Raw genomic sequence first — 18,360 nt, forward strand, 5'->3', positions numbered from 1 at the left:
TTAATAAAACTAACAATTAATTATTAACAAAAATTTTAAGACCCAAAACTATGCTACCGATCTCTGTGTTTTTAGTCATATAAATTCCATTAATTTTCAAATGATCACATTTGCTACATGAACATGACTTTCAGGATCAATTTTATTCTTCAGATTTTCCAGTTGTATTTAGAGAAAACATTAAGCCAAAATATAATAGATCTCAAAGTAACAAGTCATTTTAATGTAACAAGAGCCTGTTAACTCTTAAGTTATCTTACAGATTTCTGTTGGCATCAATTACTCTTTCTGTGAAACTAAAACCCCTTCTTCTTCTTCTTGGGCTCAGCTGTAGCATGTGGCTGCGTGTTTCTTGTAGAGAGATGTGGTCATGTGACTGCGTTTTAGGCAATGGAATGTGAAAGGAGGGGCCTGCCAGAAGCTCCTGAGGCTCTTTCCTCCTTTTGCTGGTGGAATGCACAGGCACTGTGAACTTGGAAGCCACTTAAAGGTGGCAGAACCACAACTTGGAAGAATCTTAGATGCAAAAATGAAACATTAACCCCATTTGTGTTAATATAGATTTTAGCGTTTGTCTGCTATTCGTTTTTTGCTATTTGTTCTGACTCGTGGCTATCTATGCATTACAGAATAAAATGGGGCTCGTTCCTGGGCCATCTTCAGGGCTGTTGGTATGTTTGAGCTCGTTGTTGTGGCTGTTGTGTCAATCCATCTCATTGAAGGTTTTTCCCTCATTTTCTTGGACCCTCTATTTAACAAGCATGATCTCCTTTTTAGGGGTCTTTCCTGATAAATTGTCTTAAGGCAGCAAGCTGAAGTCTCCCTATACTCCCTTCGAAGGAGCATTCTGGTTCATTTCTTCAAAGACTGATTTTGTTGTCTGTTATAGAAACTATCATTAGCTGAATTAATATACAGTTACAGTTATAAAATTTAAAAAATAAGGCATCTTACCAGAAAACAAGCAGAAATTCCTTAAACATTGAGCGGCACCAGATTATGCATATGGCTTAGAGGTTTTATTCGGATAAGATCTTCTGTATCTTTTATTTATCTGCATTTTAGTCAAAGAATTTTCGCTGAAAGAAACAAAGAACAAAATCGAGAAGGAAGGAAGATGGGAGAAAGAGAGATGGGGTAAAGAAAGGTAGACAAGCTGTCAAGTGTAGTTAAAAATGGGTCAGAAAAACAGGGGTGTGGCAAAAGAAAGGACAGGAATTGGTATTAACTACACTCAGTTAAGGTACTTTAATAAGCTACTATATTTCATACAACATCTCCTTTTGAGGTACTTATTATAAATATAAACAATGATGCTCTTTTATTTTTCTCACTAGTTTGATGTCACATTTCCTTCATTTTATTCAGAAATGCTTTGTCATAGGTCTGAAGTTTGAGAGATGCTTTAAGTCTCAAGATGGTTAAAAGATTAAAAGTGAAAAGTTTATGTTGTTCAAACTTTCTGTGAACCTCTGAAAGGTTAATTTTCTACAGAGAACTTGATTGACTTTCAAGTCAGCCCTTAGCTGTCAGAAATAGAGCTTCTGTTTCCAATGGCCCTATGGCACCTTTAGAACTTTTAAATCTAATTGTTCTTTGGTGGTTTTCAAAGCAGTTGGGATTTAATGTTAAACCTGGAAACATTTTCTAATCTGAGAACAGATAGGTAAGAATTTTAGGAACATATTGGCAATGAGATTATTAAATTATCAATAGTTGGAAAACTTAAATGTGTTTAAATTTCTAATGGAAAACTTAAAATTGTCTTTCTAGTAATTTTCAATACTAAATCATTTAAACCCACAAGCCGTCACTGCAGATAAGTGTAATTCATTTCCACATTAAAGCTTTCCCCCAAATTAGTTTCTAAGTGCTTGAATGATACTTTTGTCTGTAGCTAATAAATTATGAATGATATTTTAATCAAAGCTTGTCAATAATATAAGCATAGTATTTTCATGGCAGCATATGAATTTATGGACCTACTTATTATAGAAATGGACAACGCTAGAAAATTTAGAGTAATAGATTCTAATTTTTCACTATCCAAAATCAGAACCACATCTATCTTAGTATTGAGTAATGTCAAAGACCTTTTTTTTTTTTTCACTAGAAAAATTGATTTTGGAGTCAGAAAAGGTATTTGTTCTCAGGTTCATGTCTAAAACATTTCTAGAAAGTACAGTGGATTTGTACTTTAATGCACCATTAACCTGCCTGACTCCTTCCGTGTAAATAAAATTAATACATTTGCTATTTTTCACACTGAATGGAAGACTCCTTTAGAGTGAAATAAATTAACCTTGTGTATATTTTATCTTACTACCCCTTTTAGTATCTGTAAAGGGAAGGGCCTGGTATCCTTCTACCATGCTGGACATTTACCAAAGATTCTAAGTGAATAGAGGAGTTTCCAATGGTGAGAAGTAAATTTATGTTTATGGAAAAAAAGCACTTTAACTATATTAAAAGGGAAAATATTCATATATTTAAATTTACAAGCAAAAGTAGAGAAAACTTTCTAGCAGTAAGCACCGGCAGTATTAAGAGCCAAAAATATACTACAGCGCAGTAAAAACCTGGAAAGGCTCTGGTTTTTAAAATTGTATATTTTTGGAGTCACGTTCTCTCTTTTTTTCATCATAATATTATTTAACAATATTGTACACTTACTAAAACCAAGAACTTTGATAAGCATTTTATAGACATTAACCTATATTCAATCTTTGTAACCTTCCTGAGGTAGACACTACTATTATGCTGATTTTTTACAAATGAAGGAACTATTTTTCTTGTTGTTCATGTTAGTTGTCATAGAGTTGACCCTTGACTCTTGTTGACTCCATCCACAGTGGAATGAAACACTGCCTGGTCCTGTACCATCCCCATGATCCATTGCAGGTAAGACTCTTGTGATCCATAGGGTTTTCATTGGCTGATTTCCAGGAGTAGATCATCAGGGTGTTTTTCCCAGCCTGTCTTAGTTGGGAAGCTCTGTTGAAACCTGTTCAGCACCCTAGCAACATGCAGGCCACCCCTCAGACAGTGGCAACTGTACATGAGGTAAATTGAGTGGGAAGTGAACCCACATGGAAGGCAAGAATTCTACTGCTGCCCCCAAGAAATGCTTATTTAATGGTTATTATGTGCCAGACACTATATTGAGCATTGTTCAAATATTATTCAATTAATCCTCATAGCAACCGTCTGAGGTAGGCACTTTTATTATCCCCATTTTAAAGATGAGGAAATTGAGGGGCAGAGAGGTTAAATAATTTTACAAAAGTCATACAGCTATAAGCTTGTGCAGTAGGAGTACAAGCTCATGTAGTCTGGATCCAGACTATTACTTATGACAATGTTTCTCAAACTTTATTTTTCATTACTGCCTTCTTAAGGAGCCTTTTAGACCCCATTTTTCCTAATTGCCTCCTTCTCTCCCGATAAGTTTTTAATACACAGATATACTGCTTTTATAATGTATGTATTTCTGGGCTTTATACATAAAAAAGAAGATATTTTTCCAGCCCTCAGGAACCAAGTTTTGCTCCTTGGGGGAGATATAAGATCCATTTTGAATGTATAACTTTGAGAAGTGGAAAGACATTTAAACCATATCACTCTTAGACACAAACAAGAGAGCCCCTTCCCTGGTCCCTGCACTTTAGAAGGTCCTGTTTTTGTCTCTTCTGGACATGACTTTTCATATGGAACGTGGGATCTAAGACATTCAGGGAATGTGCCCATCATCACGATACTCTACGTTTTGAACTGCACTACCAGATAGCCAGAATTTTCAGCCCAAGTGATGTTACTCTCACTTCTAGAATCTGATTAGGCCTCTGACAAGATCTGAGTCTGCCCACATGCCAGCATGAGCACCTCTGAGCTTAAGTGCAGCTATTATAGGAGTCTATGGATTTTTCTTTTTTTTTTTTTATGGATAGAGCTTGGGTGTGCAAGATGTGGTATTCATATATGTGTGCAACAGGGCTTTTGTGGTGTAGGACAGGGTTGTCAGAAGTGAGTGGCTCAGAGTCCAAGGGATGGCAGCAAGATCTCCCCATGGGCCACGTTTCAGTGTATAACTCTAAAGTGTTTGAGAATTCTAAATTCAAACCTGGATTCCAAGAATGTTATGAAAAAAAAATTATTAAGATAAGACAGACTATATTTTATGTAACAGTCTGTTAGCTTAAGTTATAAGGTTCAAATATTGTGACACAGAGTATGTGGGCTTCTAAATGTACTTTATCCTGGTCTCCCTGCAAGAAAAGGAGTGGGCCTATGTATTTAATTCCAGAAAACACACATACTTAATCCTTATGCCGAACTGCTTCTTTAAAACTAAATAGAAAAAACAACGGTGAAAGTACCCAACCAATCCAGCACTCCTGTACTGAAGGGAAGAAGTGTCTTCCCCTCAGCTTCATTTTTTTTGTTAAATGATTTATTGGACAGGGATTTATAAGCTGTATGTATACAAAATAAATTATGAGATGCATGGGGCATTCTAAAGGACAAGAATGGAGATCCAAGAACAACGCATAAGAAAGCATTAGGAAATCATTTGGTGAACTCATTAGTGGTGCCTTTGAAAATAGTGCCGTAAAATGGAGTCCATCTCAACTTTTCCTGGAACTATTGACTCTATTCTGCTGTGAATACTTTCTCCAACTATTGGTTGACAGCAGAGCAATTCATGCTTTCTCTTTACCAACTTGTCTTCAAAGTTTTATTTCTATAATTTGGCAAACTTGCCTACAGATTTCTGTTACTATGTTTTAATGGAAGGCATCAGAAGTTTTTCTAGATATTCCATCATGCTGACAAACCATCTTGTTCAAAGCCTTGCAGTTAAAAAATTAGTATCACATTTGATCTGAAAAATGCTTCCCATTTCAGAAAAAAACACAACTTAAAAAAAAATTAATATTAGCTCTGAGGTTAGCAAGAATTTACAAAGAATGGAAGACAGATGTAGGAAGAATAGCCACAGAGAATAAGAAAGAAAATCTAATCATACATGGTCAATCTTCCTTGGTAAAGAGAGGACTCCCAACTAAGAAAAAAATTAATATTTTCACTAAAAGTTAATATACCTCTATTTTGATAAAAGCCACTTGAAAGCCCCATTCACACATAAGTAGAAACGCAGCAGCCAAACTCAGTAGATTAAAGTCATATACTTTGGGAAAAGAGAGTGATATAGGAAATGTTTAGCAACTTTTCAAATTCCATTAAAAAGTTTTCATCTGATAATTGAATAGCTTTTCTATCAGAAGATTTGTATTTCATTAAGCCAAAATGGAAGTGCTGATTATATCTAGCTCCCTTAAAAATATTCTCAATTCTATATTGGGAGGTCAAGCTGGAATGTTTAATCTGATTTCAGCTTTTTCTGCTCATAAAGTTTCCTTTCCAGTATGCTGCTAATACATGGTCTCATTCTCCTATCTAGTTAAAGTCTGTCTCACTGATGTAATCTATGTAAATACAATGTATAGCTTCTAACATGCTCCACACTTAGAACCAGATTGCAGCCCTTAAGCCCCTCCTATATAGATATTCTGGGTAAGCCCATGGTCTCCATATTCCTGTAAATACACTTTACTTTGCTCTAATTCTGAGAGTGTCTAAGCAGAAAAATATCAAAAAAAAAAACAAAAAACACTGCCCCAGCCTCCACAGTATATGAAAGCAAGGAATTAGATTCCAATTCTGACTTTCATAATTTTATTTCCGTTCTGCCTACAACAAATGTTTATTGAATTAATATTTCTTACTGTGTTTACATTTAGTTATCCCCCCCCAAAAAAAACCTCATTTTGAAACTTTTCTTAAAAAGCTCTTAAAGATGAATGGTTTCTTTTTTTAACCAGTTTTTCCTAAGCAGAAGGTTCCTGAAACTTAATCATTCAGGAAACAAACTACAGAAACTGAGAATAGCACAGGAGATTTTGTTGGCTTCAAAATATCTATGTTGAAAGACTTTTGGGGAAACAATCTGGTTAGAAGTGAGGAGAAGGGGTAAGATAATTGTCCTGAAGTTCCATTTTATAGCAAGCATGTCCTTTTTACTTAAAATCTATGTTGATGTGAAGGGATCTTTTGGGAGCTGATAGAGATTAATGGGTTCTCTAAAGGCGTCCACTACAAGTCCTCTGTTTGGCTCAGTAATTGTCAGGACTCCTGTTTTCCAACATTTCTAGCCTAAGAGTCAGTATGAATCCTAGAAAAAAGCCAATAATCAAAGCTAACACATACTGCTTGTTGTTGTTGTTAGCTACCATGTAAAAAAAAATTGGCCTCAATTCAGGATGAAACCATGCACGGTAGATCAGGCTGCTGTGATACATGGAATTTTCATTGGATGATTTTCAGAAGTTGATTGCCACACCTTTCTTCCTAGTTGTCGATCTGGAAGCTCCACTGAAACCTGTTCAGCGTAATAGCAACACACGAGCCTCCACTGATAGACAGGTGGCAATGGCACATAAAGTGCAATGGCCTGGAATCATGCCAGGGTGTCAGGCCTGGAAGGCGAGAACTCCACCATTGAACCACCACTGCCCATTTATATAGTGCTTTCTTTTCTACTATGTGCTAGACAGGAAACCCTGGTGGTGTAGTGGTTAAGAACTACAGCTGTTAACCGAGAGGTCGGCAGTTTAAATCCACCAGGTGCTCCTTGGAAACCCGATGGGGCAGTTCTACTCTGTCCCATAGGGTTGTTATGAGTCAGAATCGTCTCAAGGGCAATGGGTTTTTTTTTAAGACATCGTTCTCAATGTTCCATAATTATTAACTCAATTGAATTGTCACAATAATCCTATAATATCAGTACTATTATCATCTCCATTTTACAAATGGAAATAAAAGAATTCAAACAACTTGCCCAATTTCACACATCTAAGTGACTGACAGGGAACCCTGGTGGCATAGTGGTTAAGTGCCACGGGTGCTAAACAAAAGGTCGGCAGTTCGAATCCGCCAGGCATTCCTTGGAAACTCTATGGGGCAGTTCTACTCTGTCCCTGTAGGGTCACCATGAGTCAGAATCGACTTGATGGCAGTGGGTTTTTTGGTTAAGTGACTGTCAGAACAGAACTAGACTACGAAAATTCTGGTCTAATAAACTAGGAAATTCTCTTCAAGAAGTTAAAAACATCCATGAGAGTGTGTGAAACAGCTTGAATGCCTCCCAAAGAAGTTATTTGGATGCAGATATATGTTGTTCATAGAAACACCTGTCATCATTATAGCTGTTTTCTCTTACAATTTACATTCAAATTCTAAAAAATAATGAAAACTAACTGTATTTTTGTAAGAATGTGTCTTCAAGGAAAGAAAATTAATATAAATGATATCATAAATAATTCTGATTCATCCAATTTTCTTTCCTTCCTGCCACTCCCCACTACCCCTCGCATTCCCCTCACCCACAAAGATTCTCAACTCTTGAAAGCCAATGCTTCCCTTTTTGCTTTACATTTCCTCCCATCCAGCCTTCAGGAAAACATTGCTTCTTCGGTTATCCCTGCCCTTCCCTGAATTATGTATGTTTCTCATTCTCGTCATTATGCCTTTTGACTTCAATATCTTTCATATTTAAAACAAAGTTCCCCAATACCCTTCAGTGACCACCTAACTTCTCTGTTCCCCATTTCAATTAAACTCCTAGAAAGAGTTTTCCCTACATTTTCTCCTTCCTCTCCTCCAGTTCTCTCTCTTGAAACTCTCCAACAGGCCTCCACAGAAACCATTCTAGTCAAAGGTGTTCTGGAATCAGAGTGTGAATAAAGAACAATAGCACAAAGGATTTTATTGCCTGGCAGATGGACACCTCCATTTATCTGGCAGGTGTGCATTCAGCAAACCAGTCTACTATTAAAAAAAAAAAAAAACCTTTCCTAAAGAAAGATTACTTATAGTAAATTAATGAAAAGTAACAGAGAACATTCACAGTAACATATGTTGCGGTAATATATTGGAAGCACAGCTGGTTAGAAAAGGCATTTTGTTCCCCAAATTTGTGAATCCATCCAGAACAAGCAGTACCAAGACGTTACATACCTGCTTTAAGCCTCCAGATCTTGATTTTTTTTTCTGCCAAAATTAAACATGCAATGATGCAAACAAATATTGGGTTGTTGGAATTAGGTATGGAGATATGTTTTATAGCTTTTTTAGGTACTGACGGTGGTCTAGAGTCTCATAAGAGTTTTTGCAAACTCATTGATACCTCGAAGTTAGATAAAATTTAAAGGCTCTATTTTTAGAAAATATGGCAATACACAGATAAAGGTAGGTATTCATATTCTTTGATCCTATAATTCCACTTCTAAGAATTCATCATATATAAATAATTAAAAAAGCAAAAAAAAAAGTGACCAAGATTGCATGAAAGGTTATCTGTAATAGCATGAAATCTAAAGAACTAGATATAGACTAACTGGTAGATACTATGTATAAAAAATGTCCAATAAATGAGAAATGTCAGTGCAAAATCTGTATATGGTATATGATATGGTGATGTCTGTAAAGACCCAGAGAAAAGTGTTTATACTTCGGTTTCAAAAGCAGAAAAACAAAATGTGTGACAGTAAGAATAATTCTATTAAGATGGGGAAAATATGAGCATTTCTCTTCTCAAAATATTATTTAATGTTACTTTATTTTATTCGCAATAAGAAAAAAAAAAGTAAGAGTTTCGGGGTGGTTTGTTACCAACATTATTATACAAATAGCTAACTGACACCCGTGAGTATTGCTTCTCATGGCAAGAGAGAATGAGTAAAATGCAGAAAGGAAGACCAAAATCAGACAAAGCAAATGCCCCCAAAATTATGACTGAGAGAAATAATGGACCCCACAGTGGTTAAGAACTCGGCTGTTAACCAGAAAGGTTGGCAGTTCAAATCCACCAGCCGCTCCTTGGAAACCCTCTGGGGCAGTTCTACTCTGTCCTATAGGTCGGTATGAGTCAGAGCTGGCTCAAAGGCATCGGATTTTCTTTTCTCAGATTTTTGAACTCTGCATGAAGTTGAATCCAAGACCAACACTGGAGTGTTTTCTGCTTTTGTTTTACTTTATTTTTTTAGAAAATAGAACACGACAGTGTAAACTCTTTACTTCAATAAACTTTCACTAGTTTGAAGAGGTTGAGGTAGGGTTTATGCCTGCACAGTGAAACTATTTTTAACAAGGTTGCAAATTTTTTTATATGGCTTATCAGTGAAAAAGTTTTGGAGTCAGTGGAAATGATCATTTGAGGTTTATGAAAATCCTCATATACCTTTAATTAACCAACTTGTTAACATTTTTGAGGTTTTCCTGATTAACATATTCATTGAGTGAATGAATAAATCGATGAATAAAGTAAATTAATAAATGTTAACCAGGATGGTGGATCATCAAAGGACCTCTGAATGCAAGAGAATAGGGAAAGTGAGGACTAACGCCTACAAAACAATCAATAGTCACAAAATGTGAAGATAGAATTTTCTTTGCTTTGCTGAGATAATTTCTAAGGCAGTTTAGCTTCACCATAATCTTGACAAAAGCTAGCTAACTCCAAATTTAATCACCAACCCCTACCAAACTCATTGCCGTAGAGTCGGGCCCAAAACCATTGTAACTATAAACTGTTTATGTTCGAATGAGCAATATTTAAATGAAACTTAAAAAAAAAAAAACCACTGGAAATCAAAACTGTAAGTCCCCAGGAAGTTTTTTTGTAAAATTTCTTCTTTCAGTTTGCACATTATGAAATCCATTCATTGCTTTTTAAGTCTCTGAGAAACTTCATCTATTTCTCAACCTTGCCAAATGAAAGAATTCTCTCACATTTTTAGGACATCCAAACAATCCTAAAGAAAATGTCTATATATACAGTGATATTTCTGAAAAACATTTGTAGAGTCAGGAGAAAAGTCTTAGAATCACAGAGGTAACCAATGAATACAATATTTTCTGTCCTTTTTTTTTAAGTGTTTACAATGTTTTTCATACTGTGTTGTACCTAAAAGCTATCTTTGGCCAGTTTTATGTTTTTTTTCAAAGTAAAGTCTGATAATACACACACACACACACACACACAAAAAAAAAAAAAAAAGGAAGGTCTAGCAATCATTACTCACTGTTGTAAACTTTTTAAATATGACTAATGTCATAATATTTCACAAAAAGAATATTTCCCTACTTAGCAATAATGCATCTCTCTCCTTTTCTTTCTTTTAGTAGAATATCTTCATAGCAATACCAGTATTTGTTCTTTTTATATTGTTAGTAGATGTTCATTCTTTAGATAGCTTTATAATGTTTTTTACTTGTTCTAGGAATTATAAATAACAAATACACTTGCAAATTTTTATTCTACTTCTATTAACTTTGAGCATCTTAGTTATTTTTTTTTTTAGGAATTATAAATAACAATTACACTTGTAAATTTTTATTCTACTATTAACTTTGAGCATCTTAGTTTGTTAATATGTTAAAATATTACAAATGCAATTTTTACAGTAGTAAAATTTTTTTTAATAAAATAGGATTCTATTGACATAGCCATTCTTTTTTAATGTCCACCAGTGTGTTTTATTTTTTAATTAGACTGTTACACTGTGTATTACGTGTGTGTTTTCTCATTATAAAAAATACACTTTTATTATAGGTAAAATAAAGAAAATTAGATCACTCACAATTCTACTCATACACAACTACTATCCATATTATGAAGAATTATAATAAATATGCATCTAATCATCATAATTTCTTACACACTGTTGGGAAGATTGGTATTCTTTATCAGCTCCAATGAGTTTATAACTGATTGTAGTAATGGAAAATGATTTTAAAATTGGATTGCCTTGGAATTTAAGTATTTGGAACCACTAAATTTAGTAGTTTCAAAATTAAACCAAACCAAACCTATTGTCATTGAATCTATTCCAACTCATAGCAACCCCATAGGGCAGAGTAGAACTGCTCCATAGGGTTTTCAAGGCTGTAATCATTATGGAAGTAGGCTGCCACATCTTTTTCCTGCTGAGTGGCTGTTGGGTTCGAACTACTGACCTTTCAGTTAGCAGCATAGTGCTTAACCAGTGCACAACTAGGGGTTAATCAAATAAGAATAATCAATTATGTTTATCTCCAATCTATTCAAATAAGACAACTAAACAGAAAACACTTGAGAATGTAAAAAGACCCATGCATATATTAGAGACCACAAACACAGGCAGAGTAGAGAGGAGAGAATCAAATGTTGGTTAGTATTTAAAATAAAGAGTAGTAGAGATTCTCAAAATATAAACTCAAATATCACTACATTTTAGAGCTAGAGGAAATTTGAGAAATCCTAACCCAACCATTTTCTTGCAAAGCAGAAATTGAAGATCACGAAAGTTAAGTGATTTATCTAAGGTCATGGAGAAAGGTAGTGATCGACTTGAAAAAGAGCCCAAATCTTCTGGGTGCTCTTCTGTCTGACCTGCTAACTTATCTTCTTTCTGTCTGATGAACAATGACAATAGAGGCCTGAGAGTCAAACATGGTCCCTTTCAGGGTCACCATGTACAGCTATATAGGCTGGGCACTGCATAAGTACAGAGGGTTCCATTTACAAAGTAGTCTTCATGAATGGAGCCCTGTAAAGGTTAGTGGTACAAAATCTGTACGAATGAATCCAGTGACCTTGCCCTTGTCCTTCAGAGTGTCCTTGACACTCTTAGAGTGCCACCAGAGTTTTAGAGTTTCAAAGAATTCAGAAAAAGGGAACTTGCAATTCCAGTGTTGGCACATCCAATCCAACTTTTACATAGCTTGCAGAGTAGCCTTTCGAAGTTTCACACCTTATCATGCTACTCCCTCGTTTACATGACACACCATTTTCGATTAGAATTCAAGCTCCTTGAGAGTTATTTTACATTTATATTGAATGCTTTCCTTTCACTTGGTAAGTTTCAGAGATAATATTATATTCTCTTGCCTGAGATGTACTAAAGACATTTAAATAGCTGTAGAGCAGTTCATTTGCAAAAAAAAAAGAGTGAGAAAAAAGACAAAAGAAATTATAAAAACTACAGAAGAGGAAATAGTTATTGGGCAACAGGAAAATTATGATGAAACAAATCTTTGATTTTTAGGAAAAGGGAAGGTGGTTATAGAGAATATAGGATCTTTAAGATAGCATGATGTCTGAAAGTTGATTATCATTCAAAACTTGCATGGAAAGGAGGAATAGGAAAAAGGGGAGCGCCTCCAACTCCATGACATCTTCACAGAAGTGAATTAGAAGAGATTAATGAATTTATGCCCATGGGTCCATTAGAGAGCAAATAAGTGATTATCAAGGGAGCTACTGGGAAGTCATCTACTAGGAACAGGGGACCCCCCCCCAGCCTCAAACAGAATACTCGGGTTTATAAATAATTTGGTATCTCTTAAATCAACACATTTCTCCCGATATGAGCAGAAATCCAAGTGCTTGCTCTTGTCCAAAGAAACCAGGTCTCTCACTCCTTGTCACTGAAGCCAGAACTGAAATAGTCCCCTTAAAGTTGGAGGATTTGAAAACTACCACTGACGGAGGTGCCTGCCGCACGTGGGCTGCGGTGGTTTGTGGAGGTGTCTGAGAGAATACCATCTCTTGCGTGTTGGTTAACCGAAACTGACCTGAGTTCCCAGTGTTACAGCTGTACAGATTCACTCAACCACTTCATAGGGCACACGGCTGCCTGTTAGCCAAATGATTACTTTACAATTGTTTATAGGACCCATGCCATGACTTTATGGTCCCTGACAACTATTTTGTAGCCAGAGTTTATACCTTCAATTAATAATCACCTGCTTATTTTCTCAGTATGTAGAAATAATGAAAATAAATTAAATTTAACAATTTTCCTTTTCAAAGACTTTACTGTTTATTAAGAGAGATACATATAACTGTATTACCTTTGTGCAAAGATACAGGTTTTGCTACATTTTAATCTATCTATAACATAAATGAGTCTTACAGTATGTTAGCATTTACTTCTCCCTTAAAAAGAAACCGTTATTAAATCAATAAAGTGTTTTATCATTTTTACTTCCTGGAATCAAATTAAGGAAAGATAGTATTACTATAATACAATATATAGGCTTTGTCTGCAGGTCTGGCTAGGTTTTACTTAGTTTATGTATCCATTGAGAAAGAGTTTTGAATAATTAAAATCTTGGGAGTTGAGATATAGATACTTCTTCCCACCCCACCCTACACACATCTCATCACAAAACAAAATTTACATTATGAGTCCTAAAGTAAATCTTTTTGTGTGTGTCAGAGGGTCTGTGTTTCTCATTTATCTGAAGGTATTGATATTAAAAAAAAAAAAAAAAAATTCTAACCAACCTACTTCAAAGCAATGTCAAAGGATTTAATATTTTTTTTTAAAGTATTTTGAAAGGGTAAAACACAAATGATTTTCAGTGACACTCCAATAAAATTCAGCCTAAAGGATTATCTGTGTTAATAAAATATAAAACTCACCTCCACAGCCATCATGGGCTTTCCTATTTCTTGTTGCAAGTAAATTTGACTAATACTCTGGGATCCAAAACTTGAAATTCAAGGCCAGGTCAAAGTTTGGATAGTCAGTTACAAGATCTTTATATCTTTCTTTCTCAAAAAGACAGAATGTTATAATTTAAGATTGCTTCTAAAAAAATAAACTGAATAAAGAATAAAAGAAAAATATTTTTGGTTACTGCATGACTATTTGTAGCTCTTTTTTGGCCACATATGTTATTGTTGTTATATGCCATTGAGTCTATTCCCACTCATAACCACCCCATGTAACACAGTAGAACTGCCCCATAGTGTTTCCTAAGCTGTAATCTTTACAGGACCACCAGGTCTTCCTCCCACAGTGTTGCTGGGTGGGTTTGAACTACCAACCTTTCAGTTAGCAACCAAGCACTTCACCATTGTGCCACCAGGGCTCCTTAGGCCACCTATGAATGTACTCTTTTTCTATATTTAGGAATATCAATCTTGTGAAGTGAAGCCCCATCTGCCACTAGAGAAGAAGAAAATATCGGATACTTTCCCGGACTCTCTTGAAAACAAGGCTCAAAAACATAACCCAGGCTCCTGCAGTCAGATGTATCCATCAGGACTTTAAATCATCGACTGTTGTTATGGTTGTATATCATAGAGTCGATTCCAACACATAGAGACCCAGTAGGACAGACTAGAACTTTCCCATAGGGTTTCCAAGGTTGTAATCTTTTTATTTTTATTGTAATTTAGACAAACGTTTACAGAACAAAGTAGTTTCTCATCAAACAGTTAGTGCACACATTGTTCTATGACATTGGTTAACAACCCCAGGACATGTGAACACTCTCCCTTCTCAACCCTGGGTTCCCTATTACAGGCTTTCCTGTCCCCTCCTGCCTTCCAGTCCCTGCCCCAGGGCTGGTGTGCCCTTTAGTCTTGTTTTGTTCCATGGGCCTGTTCAATCTTTGGCTGAAGGGTGAACCTCAGGAGTGACCTCATTACTGAGCTGAAAGGGTACAAGTTTGTAATCTTTATGGGAGCAGATCGCCAGGTCTTTTCTCCCTCGGAGCCGCTGGTGGGTTCAAACCACTGAACTTACCATCAACAGCTGAGTGCTTTAACCATTGTGCTACCAGAACTCCATTCTGTGAAATTGACAGTCTATGGTCACAACTGCACCCAAATGCCAGAGGCAGCATGTGGATTAGTGTTGTTGCTGTCTGCCACGTAAACTGTAGCTTCTGTGCCCAGGGGAGTGAAGTGGTGCTTTCTCCGAAAATCAGTACAGCATGACTTGGAAACTTGTACCTGGCAGTACAGCCACCAACTTTGTTGTAAGGTATAAGTTGAAGTATTTTAGGATATCTTGATATTTTAGGAGGTCTTGAAAAAAATGATTTGGAGAAAATCATAATTTATTTCTAAGTGAAGTTTCCTCTTCTCTGCTTTGGAGAGTCTGACCAACCACTTACTGATGTTTACTCTTCAAAAAGGAAAGCTTAGATGTATATTGCATGATGCATTAGAGAAACAGATACGGACTTCCATAGTTAATGATTGTTCTAAAAGGAAAAAATAAAAACATTAATTTAAAGAGAAAAAAAGTCTTTTGCATTATTTTTGTGTGGATTTTTATATGGATCTAATTCCAAACCCTTTGCTATTGAACTGATTTCGACTCATAGTGACTCTACAGGACAGACTACAGCTACCCCATAGAGTTTCTGGGAGCAGCTGGTGCCTTTGAACTCTGATCTGATGGTTAACAGCCATAGCTCTTAATCACTTCGTCACCAGGGCTCTAAATCTAATTCCAAGAACCTTTAAATTGTCGAAGTTAATCTCCATATATGGCTATAGAACTGAGGTCCCCATTTTCTTGCTGGCTGTAAGTTGGGGGCTACCCTCAGGTGCTAGAGGCTACTCATAGTACCCATCATGTTATCTTCTCCACTGAGAGTTCACAACATAGCCATTTGTTTCTTCATAGCCTGCAGGACAATCTCTCTCTCTCTCCATTTTGCTGATATGGAATAATATAAATCAATGCAATTATGGAAGGAACACCTCATCATTTTTGTCATATTCTATTCATTAGAAGCAAGTAGCAGGTCCTGATCACACAAGGGGGGCAGGAGAGTACACAAGAACACGAGTAGCTGGGGGCCACTATGGGGTGTGTGTGCCTTAGAAACTATGACTAACACTTCTGCTCCTGCTTCTTTCATCATATTTGGAACACAGTGTAAGGCAGGAGCCATGGTAGCTGCAGTAGAGCTGGGGCATCCACGTGAAGGAGATGAATCACATCAGTGTACATTTCAGCAGCATCCTGGATCACAGCACATGGATGAATACTGCAGGTGGAGACAAATGAGCCACTGCCAGATGTAAACCCTGTTTTGGATGGGCCACGAAGCCCTGAAGAGCCTGTGGAGACATGACCCATGGTGATAAATGTTAAAAAGGGAAGTAAGAAGGATTTAGCTGAAAACTATTCTGACTGCACTACGGAAAGTATTGCTGACTTACTGGGATATCTGCTAAAATAGAAGCCTTTAGGATAGACATCTGAAACAGAATTTATCACAGCTCAGAAAGTCCTCAGTCAATATCCATGCCCACATGACATAGTCTGCGATTGCCTGTGCAAACAGAATACGATAGTCTAAAATAACCCCCACACTGTAGAAACTCCTTGTCATCTTTTATTCTCTCAACACCATCTACTCCAGGAAACAATATCAAACCTGAGTCACCGGTCTTGTTTTTCCTTAAATAAGTGCATTTGAAAAATCTCAATGTAAAATGACCACAACAGAGTTAGTATTGATAGATTTTTAATATAGATAATTTCAACACTAGTAATAATCTACATGAAAATCTGTCACAAAGATTAAATGTGATCAAAAATAGTTGTAAGTATTACTTTCATTATTTATGTGCCTTTGGAAGCTTGGGATAACAGCTGTCACGTTGCAAGAAACTGCCAGTTTTATTTTTGTATCTCTTTGTTTTGGCCCCTGTATTGTTGGCAACATATGAAAAGAAAAATGTGTCCAGACTCCTTTTCCACAGACATGCACACACACAACACACACACACACACACACACACATTCCACCATCACCCAAACACATACACCTCTCCTTGTGACATATAATATCAGCCTCTGTTTTGGAAACTATCCTTGAAAAATAGCTTATGATCCTTTCCATGAATTCTTGTCATGACCAAGTAGGCATCTTTGTTTATTCAGACAGCTGGTAGACTTGATTTACTAGACGATATGTCAGGGATTGCTTTCTTTGGCCTATGGTTTCTGAGATTAATATGAAGTGCATCAGCTATGTAGTCAAATCCCTGGAGTCTCTGGACATAGTAAGGAGCCATGCTTAAACATAGCAGGAAATAACAGTGCAGTAAAATGTATTATAGCTATGTGCCAAGTGTAAAATGGCATGGCTGAGAAGAGACTGTCCCAATCGAAAAACTATATCCTGAGTTCTTCCTGATCCTAAATTGTAACCTGCTATTTCCCTAATAAACCCTGTGATGGTTAAAGTTGTGTATCAACTTGGCTAGGCCGTGATTCTCAGTGGTTTGATAGTGGTGCGATGGTGTGATGACTTTCATGATGAGATTTGATGTTATGTGATCGTTTCCATGACCGGATCTGCTGTGAGTAGCCAATCATTTGAAAGAGAGTTTCCTTGGGTGTGTGGCCTGCATTGAATATAAGTGGATATCCTGGCAAGGCTTGTGTGCTTTTACTGGTTCTGGATCCTGCAGCTGGCTCCTGTCCATCTGACGTCTGGTTCTTGGGACTTGAGCTAACAGATTACCTGCAGTCTTGCCTGCTGATCTTTGGGATTCATTGATCTACACAGCCTGTGAGCAAGAGTCTTGCTCTCTGACCTACCAATCTTGGGTTCACCAACCCCTGTGGCTACATGCATCAGGATAAGCCTCTATCCTAACCCATGGACTTGGGGCATTCTAGCCTTAACAACCATGTGAGCCATTTTCTTGATATAAATCTTTCTCTCTATATATTTATATGCTTTACTGGGTTTTGCTTCTCTAGAGAACCCAGCCTAAGACAAAACCCATAATTGTGAGTGTTGTCTGTGAGTTCTTTGTAGCCATTGCAATGAATTACCCAGCAGAGAAGTAGAAAGTGCCATTGAAGGGCTTTCTTTCTCCTGCTGTGCCATTTCCTTTATTTTTAATAAGGATTTACCGAGTATTATAGAGTCACATGAGTATTTTCAATTATTCAACCTTGTGTAACTGCTGCGATAAAGGGCAGAATAATTAAAACAACCTTGGTGGTTCACAATGCAAAGCTTGTGCTTGATTTCAATCAAGTTTGTGCTGAAATATTGGCAAATTAAATAATTTTAAAGGTAATTTTTGTAACCTACAGCTTACAAATGATTAGTAGTTCAGTATTTATCCTTACGTTTTTGTTAAATTCTATTAATATTATAAAATATGCAGAAGAAGAATGATGATGAAAAATTTTTAATTAAGAAAGCTTGACCAAGGTTCAGTAGGCATGGATTGTGTAAGGTAGGGTTAATTTGCAGGTGACGTGTAGTAGCTCTATGCTAATCTCCAGGGACATCTAGAAGTCTGATATGGACTCACAGCTAAGATTGTAATGAAATGTGCTGTCTTTTGATTTAAATGTGCTGTTCAAAATCCAAAACTTCTCTGTAGAAGCCCTATACTAGCTTGTCTACATTGCTTATTGAAAAGGTATAGGTTGATAGTTTCACCTGGTTTAACCAGTTATATATGCTGGTATTTTTTTT

The sequence above is a fragment of the Elephas maximus genome, chromosome 7 (assembly GCF_024166365.1).
Source record: "Elephas maximus indicus isolate mEleMax1 chromosome 7, mEleMax1 primary haplotype, whole genome shotgun sequence".
NCBI lineage: Eukaryota > Metazoa > Chordata > Mammalia > Proboscidea > Elephantidae > Elephas > Elephas maximus.